The following is a 14,813-nucleotide window of genomic DNA, read 5'->3' on the forward strand; positions in this document are numbered from 1 at the left end:
CATCTTGTTCATTAGCTAGCATTCTTTTTTTGTGAAGAGAACATTTAAAAACCTATTCTTTTCACAAAGAATATACACTATATTTATCCCCTATACACTATTATTAGCTTTGTCACCATGGTAACAACATATGGCATTCAGAAAACTTACTCCTTATGAGACTTGACCTTTGGTCAATCTCCCCACTCTCTGATTCCCTAACCCCTGTTCTCCAATAGCCACATTTTATTCTCTGCCTCTGTGAATTTAGTCTGTTTAGGTTTGTAAACCTGCAGGGCCATGTAGTTCTTATCTTTCTACGCCAGACTTGTTGGCTTGGCATAAAATTCTCCAGATTGTTGCAGTTATCAAAAGTGAAGACATTTTCTTCATTCATAGTTCTTAATAGTGCTGTGTCCTACATACTGCCCCATTTTTTCTTCCTTTACTTGCATGTGTTCTTTTTGCCCCAAAGCAGTGAATTAAACCCAGGGCTTGCACATACTAGACCAGGGTTCTACCACTTAGCTTCCTTCCCAGCCTTACATGGAATTTTCATTAGTTTGCCGGTATTGTTTTTGTTTGTTTGTTTGTTTGTTTGTTTAAGGCAGAGTTATATTTTGTGGATTGGAATGGTCTCCGATTCAACATTCACCCAATTAGCCTCCCTAGTGCTGGGATTCCAGGCCTTGGTCACCATTCTTGGCTTCACATACAGCTTTTTTTTTTTTTTTTTTAATTTGGGGGTATTTGGTGCTGCTGCTGCTGCTACTGCTGCTGCTGCTGCTACTGCTACTGCTGCTGCTGCTGCTGCTGCTGCTGCTGCTGCTGCTGCTGCTGCTGGTGTAGCCCAGGCTGCTCTCAAACTCCAGCTCCTCTTGGTTTGGGCTACTTTAAATGTGCTTTTTCTTTTCCTTCTCATCTTTTTCTCTCGTTTTCTCAAATGGACTGGAAACTCTAATGAGATTGTTAATAGTTTCCTAGGTGTGTGGCATAAAGCTAGACTGGTTGCTAAGGAAAACACACTTGCTGGATACATGAATGAATGAAAGACTTAATTCAGGAAGGCTCTGGGGGTGTGCCAGAAAAAAGCCACAAAGAATCCCAAACCCTAGAAAATGGATGACAGGCTGTGGTGTGGTAGAACCACGCTATCGGTATTTCCTCTGACCCCTGTGAAGAGCCAGCCATGGTCCACTCAGCCTGCAGAGTTCTGTGAAAGAACTTGTGTTTTATAAAAATTGAGAAGGAATATGTTTGATGGATGTGTAGTGAGATGTGGGGGGAGGGGGTGCCGAAGCAGTCCGGTGCTGAAGCATCCCTTCCCCCTGAGGGACCAGCCATACGGTATAGTATACAATAGAGTTTATTCAGGACATAGGGAGGGGAGTTGAGAGAGTTGAGACAGAGAAAGGCAGAGAGGGGGGAGAGGGGAGAGTAGGGGAGGGGAGGGGTAGGGAGAGGAAGGGAGGGGAGGAGAGGAGGAGAGAGGAGAGGAGGGGAGAAGAGGCCGGCTATGAGCACATGGAGAGGGAGGGGGTAGGTGAATGGGGAGAAGGGGGAGCAGGAGCAAGAGGACAGAGCAAGAGCAAGAAAGCAAGAGAGAGAGGAGAGGGCAAGGAGCCCCTTTTATAGTGAGCCTGGCTGTTGCCAGGTAACTGTGTGGGGCGGAGCCTAGACAAAATGCCAACGAACTGATCTGAGCTGCTTGTTCTATGGGCTGCTCTGCTTCTTGGCCTCAAAATGAGGCTGGGAAGAAGTCACTGGAAATCCTAAGATGCCCAGACCCAGAAACCTGAGAAGAATCTAGCATTTTCTTTAAAGTGTTTAAAGATTATAAAGCTATCTCCCCCACCCCAAGTTAGGACTACTGTGTACTGTGTCCTACTCCTGTGTGCAGCAGCAAGAGCTCAGAGCAGCCTCTGAACTCCCAGACAGCTCTTCCTCCCTGCCACCTGTCTCTTCCCTCCTTCCCTCCCTCCTTCCCTTCTCCCCCGTCTCTCCTTCATCTCTTCCTGTTTGTCTATCCCCATGTCTCTCTCTGTCTCTCTCTCTGTCTCTGTCTCTGTCTGTCTCTCTGTCTCTGTGTCTCTCTGTCTCTGTGTCTCTCTGTCTCTGTGTCTCTCTCTCTGTCTCTGTGTCTCTCTGTCTCTGTGTCTCTCTCTCTGTCTCTCTGTCTCTCTGTCTCTCTGTCTCTCTCTGTCCCTCTCTCTGTCTCTCTCTGTCTCTCTCTGTCTCTCTCTGTCTCTGTGTCTCTGTGTCTCTGTGTCTCTCTCTCTCTGTCTCTCTCTCTGTCTCTCTCTCTCTGTCTCTCTCTCTGTCTCTCTCTCTGTCTCTGTCTCTCTCTCTCTCTCTCTCTCTCTCTCTCTCTCTCTCTCTCTCTGCCTCTTTCTCTCTCTCTCTCTCCTTGACCCCTTGACCCTGTCTTATAGTTCCAGGAGGTTCAGTTCCATCACCCCTCTCTCCTTGTTTGTTTCCATCAACACTGTAAGAACTCCCAGGGTGTCCTGCATCTCCCTCACTTCACCCTCTAGATGTCTGTTCTGTAACCCATATTCTTTCTTGGTCTTTCCTCCCCCAGTCTCACATCAGCACCCCTTTGCTCCTGTAATGCCTAGTCTGTCAGATGAGTTATCCTTGCCCCCTCGGTCTGTTCGTTGAGACTGTTTCTGGGCAAACTTCCCGACAACCGAAACCTCAGTTCTTTCTGTCTACGCCAACTCTGCTGCTTCTCTCACCTAGTTCTCAGGCTGTAACTGGTATTTTTACACACAGTTCTGATTGACAGCCTCAGCCTAGATGCTCCCAGGAAGCACAAGTCCCTGAATATCTAACACACATCTTTCCTCTTTTTATTTATTTTTTGGAGACAGCCTCACTGGGTGGCCATAGCTGAGCTGGAAATCACTTTATAGAAAAGGCTGGCCTTGAACTCACAGAGACCTGCCTGCCTCTGCCTCCTGAGTGCACCGCATGCCCAGCCCCATCTCTCCTCCTTCTGAGACAGTCTCCCCACATAGCCCAGTCTGGCCTTGACTTCGAAGCTTTTCCACACCTCTAAAGTCAATTAGACCGATCATTGTTTGTTTGTTTGTTTGTTTGTTGTCTCGGGCAGTTTACATTGGCCTCAGACTCACTATGACCTTGAACTCCTGATTCCTGCTGCAGTTACTGTTAGGATCGTATGAGCTACACTGCAGAGCCACGTACCCATACTTTAACAGCCAGCTTCTCCCCAAATCTGCAACTTTCTTCGCCTTCTTCACTGCATCAGCAACAACCTTGTCTTTCTGGTCGTTCATGCCAAGAATCTTAGGATCATTTTTAGATCCTTTTCTGTATATCCCAGATTCAGCTGCCAGCACATCCTGGTGGCTCCGATTTCAAAATACACCCAGTGGGCTGGGATATACAGTTAAGTGGTACAGAGTGTGTGCTTAGTATGTGCAAGGTCTAAGGTTCAGTCAGTCACCAGCGCTGCCAGAAACCAAGAAACATCTCAATGAAAGAATCAAGCAAACGTCTCAGTCACAAGGTGCCTGTAACCTGGCCATTGAACCCACTACTGCTGCCATTCTATTCAATCCCATCACCTCTCACTCCCTACCAAATGTTCTTCATACCCACTGCTTAGTTCCTTTTGTGACAGTAGACTGCTCTTTTAAAATATGCAGGTCATGTTTAATAAGGCCTCAGTTCGATACCTCAGTGGTTTCCCCTTGCCTTAGAGTGAGTTACCAGTCCCTCCAAGTTGTGCTTGCCAAAGCTGCTCCCACCTGCCTCCCACTGTTCTCCTTGTTGCTTATTCTGACCCAGCTCGCAGGCTTTCCTGCAGTTTATAGTACACATCTTGCACACTACTCTCAAGTGAGGCATTGGTGTTCTGCACGGACTCCTTCCCTGACATCGGGGCAGCTCATTTCCTCCTCTATGAATCCCTGCAAACCATCCTATTCAGAGCTGCATTCCCCTAGAACCGAGGGGTCAAAGCCTTGTGGGTTTGTTTATTTATTTGAGACGCTGTCTTATTAAATATAAATATCCCAGGCTAGTTTCAGACTCTGGGCAAGCCTCCTGTCTTAGGCACTGAAGTGCTAGCACCGCAGCCATGCACTACCATATCTGTCTGGCCTTTATGTTTTGATGAAGGTTGCAGACTTCTTCTACTAATAATGTACGGACATGTCAGTTTCCCCACAGCCTGTCAACAGGAACTATTAACTTGTTGCTTTGGATGGGGGTTTTGTTGGTTTTGGTTTTTAGACAGGGTCTCTCTATGAAGCCCAAGCTGCCCAGGAACTTTCCATATAGACCATAGCAATTAGTGGTCATCTTCCTACCTCTGCCTTCTGAGTGCTGGGATTACAGACCTGTAGCCCCATCCCTGGCTAACGCTGGGTTTTTGACAGAGTGTAGTTTTAATTTTCATGGGTTTTTGTTTGTTTCTTTCTTTGTTTGTTTGTTTGTTTTGAACAAGTCTGGACATCAATTTAAAAGCCACTTGGAAAAAAATGCATTTTCGTCCCCTGCCCACTTCACTTGCTTTCTCTTCTTTATTGGCAGAGGCTCTTTGTGCATTAATCAAGAAGTGTGTGGACATTTTCTAGTGTGTGATTTGGCTTGATTTGTGGCAGGCATTTGTTTTTTAAATCATATTGTATGTATGTATGTATGTATGTATGTATGTATGTATGTATGTATGTGAATGTATGTATGAATATGTATATGAGTGTATTGCTACAGCAGGAAAGTGGAGGTGCTGGCCTTCCACATGTGAGTGCCAGGATTGAACACTGCTTGTCAGTTGGTGACAAGTACCTTTACCTACTGAGTCATCCTTATGGCATTGGTGGTATGCTACTTATGCAAAATTTTTGAATATGAAAGTCTTATTTGTTAATATTTAATGTTGTAGGTTCTGAATAGTCAATTATACTTTTAAAGGGCTTCTCTTAGCTCCCTCCTCCCCCCTCTCATCTATCACACACACATACATACACATACACATACACACACACAGACTCATACACATACACATACGCACACATACACACACATACTCATACACATACATACACATACACACATACACACTCATACACATACACATATACACACACATACACATACACACACACGTACACATACACACCTATACACACATACACACACATACACATACACACACATACTCATACACATACACATACATACACACACATGCATACACACATACACACATGCACACACATACACATGCACACACATGCACACACATGCACACACACATACACACATATACTCATACACACACACATATACACACATATATACTATATAGTTTTCAAACTCTTTAAAAGTCCTGTGTGCATTTCATCCATGAGGAATGTATTTTGGTGCAAATACAGCCTTGTATTTGATATGGCTACTCATTTCCTGGATGTTCTCTTTTCTCCACAGAAGTACCACCTAGGAGATTCTTAGGGTGACTTGAATGACTGAGTTCAAGTTGGGGTAATAATACCTTTTCTTTGTGAACTCTGTGGCAGAAACTTCAGATACGTTAATGAGAACTTCAGATAAGTCAAACCTACAGCATGCTGAAGGCCCACACCCAGTAAATGTGTGTGTAATGTCTCCTAATTCTATCTGTATGTAACACAAGTGCATGATTCTGTGTAATTAGCTCCGTCACCCCACACACATTCTCTCAGTCATGACAAAGGGTGTCAGGGGCTATTAAATGGTTTCTGGTGATCTGTCTTGCCAACTGACTCCAGCTACATAGGAGCGAGACCAGACCTTTAGTTTCTCAAAATCATTGAATTATGGGTACAAAGAGTACAGACTTCAAGTGTGTTATTCTTGTGACTTCAGCATGCCAGAATTAGTGACATTTTCTTAAGAGAGTATAAATGTATCTATCTTTGTACAGCTGGCTGTGAAACTGAGCCCTGGGTGGGAATGATAAGGACTCAGCTTTGGACTTGGAAAGACATTTCAAAGTTGGTGATACCATGAGACTGCTAAAGGCAGTTTACTTTACATCTGCTTACTAAGATGCATTTAAACTGGGGCACATATCTATAATTCAATGACTATTCTCTGGATAACAAGGGCAGGAAGTTACTGAAAAATGTCTGAACTGGATTTTTTTTTAGAAAGTGTCTAACTTTGTAGCTGGACTGAAACTCACTATGTAGCCCAGGCTGGCCTTAGACTTGTGCCAGACCTCTTGTCCTAGCCTCTTTTTTGCTCCACTACATATGATGCAATTTTTTGAAATAAGCCTTGAATCATCAAAAATAATTATTATGAGATATATAATTTAGCTGTTTCTTAAATATGGATGATTGGAGCAAGTCACTTGACTTCAATAAGCTTTAATTTTCTCATATGCAAAACAATGACAGTATTACTGTTTTGGGAATTAGGAAGGAATACATTTAAAGTTTGTACTTTATAAGTTTTTAAATGTTAAGGGACTTCCCAAATCTGATTTGCAAAGACCAAAACCTGGAAAAAGAAAAGACAGAAAGAAAAGATGAAAAGCCAGGGGTGGTAATCCTAGAACACCTGTAATCCTAGAACTTGGATGGTGGAAGTCAGAGATTCAAGAGTTCAAGGCCAACTTCAACTTCATAGCAAGTTCAGTTCCAACCTGAGTTACCTGAGAGCCTGTTTCAAAACACTAGACAGGCAGACAGACAAATTTAAAAATTCATTTTTAGTGATAGTTTGGTAGGGGCAGCTCTTTATATGAGATAGTTCTCTCTATGTTACTTGGGGGAATATAAATTAGTACAGCCATTACACAAAACAGCTTGACAATAGATATCAAAAATTAAAATGTATGCATACTCTTTTTTTTTTTTTTTTGGTTCTTTTTTTCGGAGCTGGGGACCGAACCCAGGGCCTTGTGCTTTCTAGGTAAGCGCTCTACCACTGAGCTAAATCCCCAGTCCTGTATGCATACTCTTATTGACTACCAATTTCTTTCACTATAATTTATCACGCAGGCAAAAATAAAAAAATAAAAAAATAAAGGTGAATACAGTGCTGAGAAATGGCTCTGAGAATAAAAAGATGTACAGCTCTTGCCAAGGTGCAGGTTCAATTCCCAGCATCCTTGTCAGGGGGATCATATCCTCCTATGACTCTAGCTCTAGGGAATCTTATCCCCTCTTCTGATTCCACTGTTACCTGCATTCACATGTGTACACACGCACACAAGCACGCACGCGTGCACACATGTGCACATAATTGTAAAATATAATTGCTTAGATATCTCTATGTGGACATAGTAGGAAAAGCACAGAGACCCAAACCTCCATCCACAAGGGACCTATTTTGAAGGACTCAACAATCAAACACATTGCTTACAAAAAGAATGAAGAACCAGGCAAGTAGCACACACCTTTGATCCTGCACTCAGGAGGCAGAGGCCGGTGGATCTCTGTGAGATCAATGCTATCCTGGTCTACAGAGTAAGTTTCAGGCCAGCCAGGGACACAAAGTACAAGCTTGTCTGAGTGTGTGTGTGTGTGTGTGTGTGTGTGTGTGTGTGTGTGTGTGTGTGTGTGTGTGTAGGAGTGGGTAATGGATATCGATTGTCAAGCAAAGAAGCAAAGTACAAAACAGTGTAAATGAGGTGTGAGGGGGATAATGCTTTCTATTGCTCAGTGGTGCAGATTAATCCCTGAGCACTGTAGGTGCTGGGTAAACACTCTGCTACTGAGCTACAGGGCCAGCCCTGCATGTACATTTTTGTTTGTGCAATCCCATAACCAAGAAAATGAAAATATGTTCTCCAAATCTAGAATTCGGTACCTGGGTGACTAGAAAGCTTTGTGTGTGTGTGTGTGTGTGTGTGTGTGTGTGTGTGTGTGTGTGTGTGTGTGTGTGAATATATATATACACATATATACATACATATAATACATGTATATACATATACACACATATATATACATATGCATGCATACATGAATGTAACTCTGTGTGGGTATGCATGTTAGGTAGGGATGCTTTGTAACTTTGGGTGTTGTTCTTCAGGCCGTCCCTCATTTTTGTTTGTTATACTTTTTTAAGACAAGGTCACAAGCTAGGCTGTGCACAGGCATTTCATCCCAGCACTTGGGAGGCAGAAGCAGGTGCATCTCTGAGTCTGAGATGCCAGCTAGGGTTACACAGAGAAACCCTGTCCCTAAAAACCTTAAAACAAACAAACACACAAAAACTAGAAAGACTATATCTCTTCTTCAGGAAAACACCAAGTGGATGTTGATGCTGGACACTGGGAGGGAGGGCTTAGAGTATCTGGGGGCTCAGGCTTAGGAGCTCATAGAGGTAAAGCCAAAGACAAGGAGTGGACCCCTGGCACCAAGCTGGGCCATGTGATCAAAAACATGAAAGTGGAGGAGATCTACTTGTTCTCCTAGTCCATTAAGGAATCTGACATTATTGACTTTTTCCTGGGTGCATCTAAGGATGAGGTTCTAAAGGTCACATCAGTGCAGATGCAGACTCAGACGTCCTAGCGGACAAAGTTCAAGGTTTTTGTCGCTATTGGGGACTACAATGGTCTTGGTGTTCAGTGCTCCAAGGAGGTAGCTGAGAGGTAGCTCTGCCATCCAAGGGGCCATCATCTTGGCCAAGCTTTCCGCATCCCTGTGTGGAGAGGCTGCTATTGGGGTAAGCCCCATACTGTCCCATACAAGGTGACAGGCTGCTGTGGCTCTGTGCTGATGTATCTCACTCCTACACCCAGAGCGGGCATCTGTCTATGTCCCTGTGCTCAAGAAGCTGTTGCTGCTGGCCGGTATTGATGACTGCTACTCACTCGTTAGCCAGGGGCTGCACCGACAACCTGGGAAACTTTGCCAAGGCCACCTTTGATGCCATCTCCAAGACCCACAGTTACTCATCACCTGACCTCTGGAAAGAGACTGTGTTCACCATGTCTCCTTATCAGGAATTCACTGACCCTCTGTGAAAACCCACACCAGAGTCTCTGTTCAGAGGACCCAAGCTCCAGATGTTGATGCCATGTAAGGGGTTTTATACAAGAAAAACAAAGTAACTTAGTGTCTCTCTCTTTTAAAAAAAAATCAACAAGATCTCTCATTGAGCTCATAAAACAGTCTGGACCCACCCACATGCTTCTGCCTTTCTACTGCTAAGATTACAAGTGTCTTCCTGCCTGGCTTCCTCTAAGTAGGGTCTGGGGATTGAACTTAGGTCCTTGTGCTTGCCAGGCAAGCAGTTTACCAACCAAACTTTCAGTCTATCTGCTGAATGTGTAACTTTGAAAAACCAAACTGGAGTTTGGACCCTCCACACACATGTTCACCGTGTGTCTGTAATCCCAGCTCTGAGAGTGTGGAGACAGGCAACTCTCTGGGACTTGCTGAGCTGCCAGACGGGGGCAAGCTCCAGGTTCAGGGAGCCACTCTGCCTCAGAAAACAAGAGGGGAAAGCTATTAAGCAAGATATTGTTGAAGAAATTTTTAATCCTGATCAGGGGTTTCTACCCCATCTTTGACCATTTAGTTTCCAGAAAAAAGACACATACTACCTTTGTGTTTACAGTAACCCTTAAACAGCACATGAGCTGGGCAGATACCTACCCTCTATGCTTTCTTTCCTGCTTTCCTGTCGGTAACCCGGAATTTGACAAGCACTAGGTCCTATATTATTAAATATAAAAACAAATTTAAGTATATGTATCCACAGATATATTAAATCTGCAAAGAAGGGAGAAATGAGTGGAAATTGATATAAATGTTCTTAAGGAGAACTACAAGGGAGAGAAGGTGAGGTGGAGGAGAAGCCACCATGGGTTAGGGAGGTTCATGAAAATGTGTCCCTGAGGGCTGGCCGATTGGCGTTAAGAGCAGCCCAGATGAAATATAACTAATATCTTGGGTTATCTAAAGGAAAGTAGATTCTAATAGCATAGAGATACCTACCAAGCTCTGCGCTGTGTAAGGCTTAGTGTCAATATAAAGGTTGTGTGTGTGTGTGTTTTTACAAAAACTAGGGGGTAGAAAGCCCAGATTGGGATTAAAAATTTCTACAACAGATATACTCACATCAGCCTTCTGACAAGCACTACATCATTGAGTGTACCCACACCCACATGTGTGCATACTTGCTTGTGCCACACATACATGTACGTCTAAATAAATGAATTAATCCATTTGAAACTACCCAGATCACTCATGCCATTAAGTAATCATGTAATAAATAACAGTAGTTATTTAAAAATTTAATCTCATTATATTGTTTACTTTCCATTGAAATAAAGGTATACTGAAAAGTTTTAAATTATCCCTGAAATTTTTCTTTCTCTTTCTTACTTTCCTTCCTTCCTTCTTTCTTATTTTATTTATTTATTTTTTTGAGACAGTGTTTCTCTGTATAATAGCCCTGGCTATCCTGGGATTCTCTCTGCAGACCAGGCTGGCCTTAAGCTCACAGGGATCCAGCTGCCTCTATCTCTGAGTGCTGGGATTAAAAGTGTGTGCCTGAAAAAATTTTTCTTAAAAATGTTTTTGTGACATTTGTTATTAGTCGTTACTGTAAGGTGAAGGTTTTTACATGATATATTTAGTCCTCAAATAACTATACTATAACCTTATTATTCTACCTCATTTATTAGACCTCTATGATTTAAAATGTTATTCCATGTGATTCTAAAACTGATGCACTGTGCACTAGAAAGACGGATTCTTCCCTTGGTGTGCATAGTGATAGGAATGGAATTCAGGGTTTCACACACACTAGGCAAAGTGCTCTACACATGGGCTACACAGCCAGGTCAAATCTAACACTCTTTAAAGGCTTAAGTATTTGCAAAAGTTCACCACAACAGTGTGGGGATACATACCTGGAATCCCAGCACTCAACAGGCAGATTCAGGAAGATAAAGGATTGAAAAACAGCCAAATGTGTGTGTGTGTGTGTGTGTGTGTGTGTGTGTGTGTGTGTGTGTGTGTGTGTATGTAGATGTCTTTCTGACACCAACACTAAGTCTCTCTTATCTTTATGTATTTGGCTTTGATCTGATATCTTACAAATTGATTCGGCTTTTATACATTTGTATTTTTATAACTTTAGGACGTGAATGGAGGCAAATAAAACATTTTCCTATAGAAAGTGAAAAAGAACTCCTCCTACTCATTTTGCCGAGTGAGAGCTGGTGTCAGTCTTAACTTCCAGAAGTTTCTTTAGCTGCAGCCAAAGACTGAAGTCAAGGGAAATAAGGATCCGGGGGCTGCAGAGGTAATGCAGTACTTGAGGGCACATACTGCTCTTGCAGAGGACCCTGGTTCATTTCCCAGAACCCACATTAGCTGCTCCCAACTGCCTTAACTGCAGACCCAGGAGAATCTGACACCCCTGGTTTCCTCAGACATCTGCACTCATGTGCCCATACCTCCATACAGACACTCGTGCACAGACATATACACAGTTTAAAATAATATAAATCTTTTAAAAAACAAACAAGGAAGAAAGCTGTGCAGGTCACAGGCCTGGCGTCTCTGACACGGGTACACTGAGCAGAGGAGCTTATGCAGACAGGCAGTCTACTAGATCTCATTGACTGACAGACTTCTGTGGACATGCTGAGGATTGAGTGTTTTTCCCCCAGGAGCAAGAGTAAGCCATTAAAAGATGTGTTCATTTCCTTATCAAACTATATGGTTGAACGGGGTTTACGTTTAGAGTCTTTTATATGCTAGGTAAGTGTTCTGGCAGATTACAGAGCTTCATGGACCAAAATAAAAAAGCCCTTTTGATTTATTGTACTATAGTGTTTACATTTTAGAGGCCCGGAGAGAGTTGGTAGAGTGTGTGCCTTTCATGTACAAGTACCTAGGTTCAATTCCCAGTACCGGAAAACAGAAAGAAAGAAAAAGGAAGACAAAATTACTTCAGCTAATGCAATTATTCCCATGGAGATCTTGATGTAAACAAGTTTGTCACTGGATTGGTTTAATCAACTGAGGGTAAACACACGTTTTTACAATGGAAAACAGTGAAAATTAATTTTAACTATCCCTTCCGAGAAAATAATCTCATTGCTCCTCAAAAAAAATTTGCTAATACATAAGCCTCCAAATGGTCGAAGAATCCTAAGCTTGGGGAATTCAGAGGTACGAACTCCCAGGACGCTGCTTATCTGGGCAGAGTTGATGGAAACAAAAGCTCTGCTGCCCCCTGGTGGCATCTGCTGCCTTTCACTGATTCTCTGTTGCAGCTCAGAAAACCTGCTCTGAAATTGCATTTCTATCCCGCCTCCTCTCCGGGATCTCTGCCAGGCGAGAGCAGGTCCCAGGGGGAGGAAGTCCTGCCTGTGTGTGACCACCTGCATATGATGCCGACCTTCAGTGCGTAACTGTGTGCCCTTATCCATTTAACAATCAATCCCTTTTGTAAGTCCAGTGATACAATCAGAGCCTGACAGTACGAACAGGACAGTGGTCTGTCTTCGCTAATCTTTGGGGTCCTTTCTAATTTGTTACCTTTGAGAATGTGTGCTATTTTAAATTTGCCTCAGGTCCTGGTAGGAACTTCAGTGATCCACAGTCTATGCCCATTAACTCAACCATGTTTGAAATACACTTATTTGTCTGTAACTCACTTTAGATTTCAATTCGGGGTTGTTTTTTTTTTCCTGTCCCCTCCATCCTTCCTTCCCTCCTCCCTTCTTCCTTCCCTCCCTCCATTCTTCCCTCCCTCCCTCCCTTCTTCTTTCCCTCCTTTCCTGCCTCTTTGCTCTTCCATTTCCCTCCGCCCCCTTCTTAGTCATTCGAGACTGTGTACCCCAGTCTGGCTTTGCACTCACAATCTTACTTCCTCAGTCTCCCAAGAATTGGAATTACACTCCTAATTTCAAATTGTCTCTTCCAAAGGACTGGTAATTTGATCATTGCCAACTTATGGAATCCCTTTTCCCTGAGGTTAGATCTAAATGTCAGAAGGTTCAACACAGTGGCAAGTGGATAGAGGCCTCTAGCTCTCCATGCCATCCAGGCACACAGGCATCCAGCTCAGCAGCTGACCTCAGGCATCTGTTCTCATGGTCCTCTACCGAGCTCAGAGTTCCCTCCTGCACACTCCCTGAGATAGGGGGTTGTTTTCCTTTCCTTTCCCCTGATGGTAGGGTCTTGGGGTGGTCTCGTTTATAATTTTCTTTCCTTAGCCTCCTAAGTGCTGGACTTACAGGTGTGTGCTCCAACACTCTGCCTGTTTTTTCCTAAACAGTTGAGTATCTAGGAATGTTGGGAATCTGTCCCCTCCCCAGCTTCTTGCTTCCTTCATGAGCTGAAGTTTGCTCTTTGTGACCTGCAGCCCAGCTTGAGCTGTTCAGGCACCATCATGCCTGATCTCTCTGCTCCTAAATCTCTTTAGCTGCTCTGTGAATGCTTATGCATTCTCAGAGTTATGATGGCTGATGTGTCAATCAATCATCAATCAATCAGTCAGTCAGTCAACCCACCAATCTCCCCCACTCTTGTCAAGTGGCAAACTGCCATGTACTTGCTTTCCTTCTTACTCTCTTCTGTCAGCCCTCGTCCCTCCTCTTTTAGATCAGGAATGTGCATTTCTTGTTAAATTAGTTGATCTTACTCTATAGCTCTAGATGGCCTGGACCTTTCTATTTAGAGCAAATCAGGTTCAAACTCACACAGATCCACCAGCTTTTGCCTCCTGAGTGCTGGGATTATAGGTATGGACCATCATGCCTGGTTTTACTTTCTTTTGAGAGAATAAAACCATGCATGATCTTATATAAGATGGGTTTGGAGGGGATAGTGGTGGCAGGCACAGGCAGATCTCTGAGTCTGAGGCCAGCCTGATCTACAGAGCAAGTTCTAGGGAGGCCAGGAAAAATCAAGTCATCTGCAACACCAGGCCTGGAAGGCAGCTCTTTCTCTTGAAGCAATGAACACAGAATGCTTAGCTGCTTGCTTGGGGTGGAGTGATGTGCAATGTGAACTAAAAAGAGACTGGAGTGGGATGTGTTAATATCATTGTCCTGTGCTCATGAAAAACAGAAAGGATAAAATAATGGTAATGCTTTCAGACAGGGCCCTCTCTGTCTAGGTAAAACCAGGTCCTCAGACAGCTCTTCCTCCTGTTCCTTGCTGAGATGTCAGAGCCCAGGTGACCTGTCCTGAAGGAGCTGACAGTTGGTGGAGTAAGTGGTTTTAGAGAGGCTGGTCTTTTCACTAGAGATCTGGTTTTCAGTGATTTCAGAGGCTGAATTCTTAGGGCTGATGAGTTGGCCTCGGAGGTCAAGAGAGCTTTCTGCTTTTCCAGAGGATATAAGCAGGACCACAACCACCTATGACAGCAGCTCCAGGGGAACCAACACCCTCTTCTGGTCCTTGTGGGCATCTGAATTCACATACACAAACTCAGACACAAACACATAATTTTTAAAAAGTTTGATTCTTTCATTTGGTTTGGTTCTAGTAATACGAGTTTCATAAAAAGCCACAGATTTACTGTGTGTCTTAGGGTCTTACTGCTGTGAACAGATACCATGACCAAGATAACTCTAAAAAAGATAACATTTAATTGGAGCTGCCTTACAAGTTCAGAGACATGGCATCATCTAGGCAGGCATGGTGCAGGAGGAACTACATTTTCATCTGAAGGCTGTCAACAGAATACTGGCTTCCAGGCAGCTAGAATGAGGGTCTTAAATCCACACCCACAGTGACACACCTACTCCAAAAGGGCCATACATTCTCGTAGTGCTACTCCCTGGGCCAAGCATATATAACCATCACACTGGAAAAAACTAGATGGTAGGAGAG

Source organism: Rattus norvegicus, chromosome 2 (assembly GCF_036323735.1).
Source record: "Rattus norvegicus strain BN/NHsdMcwi chromosome 2, GRCr8, whole genome shotgun sequence".
NCBI classification, from domain to species: Eukaryota; Metazoa; Chordata; class Mammalia; order Rodentia; family Muridae; genus Rattus; species Rattus norvegicus.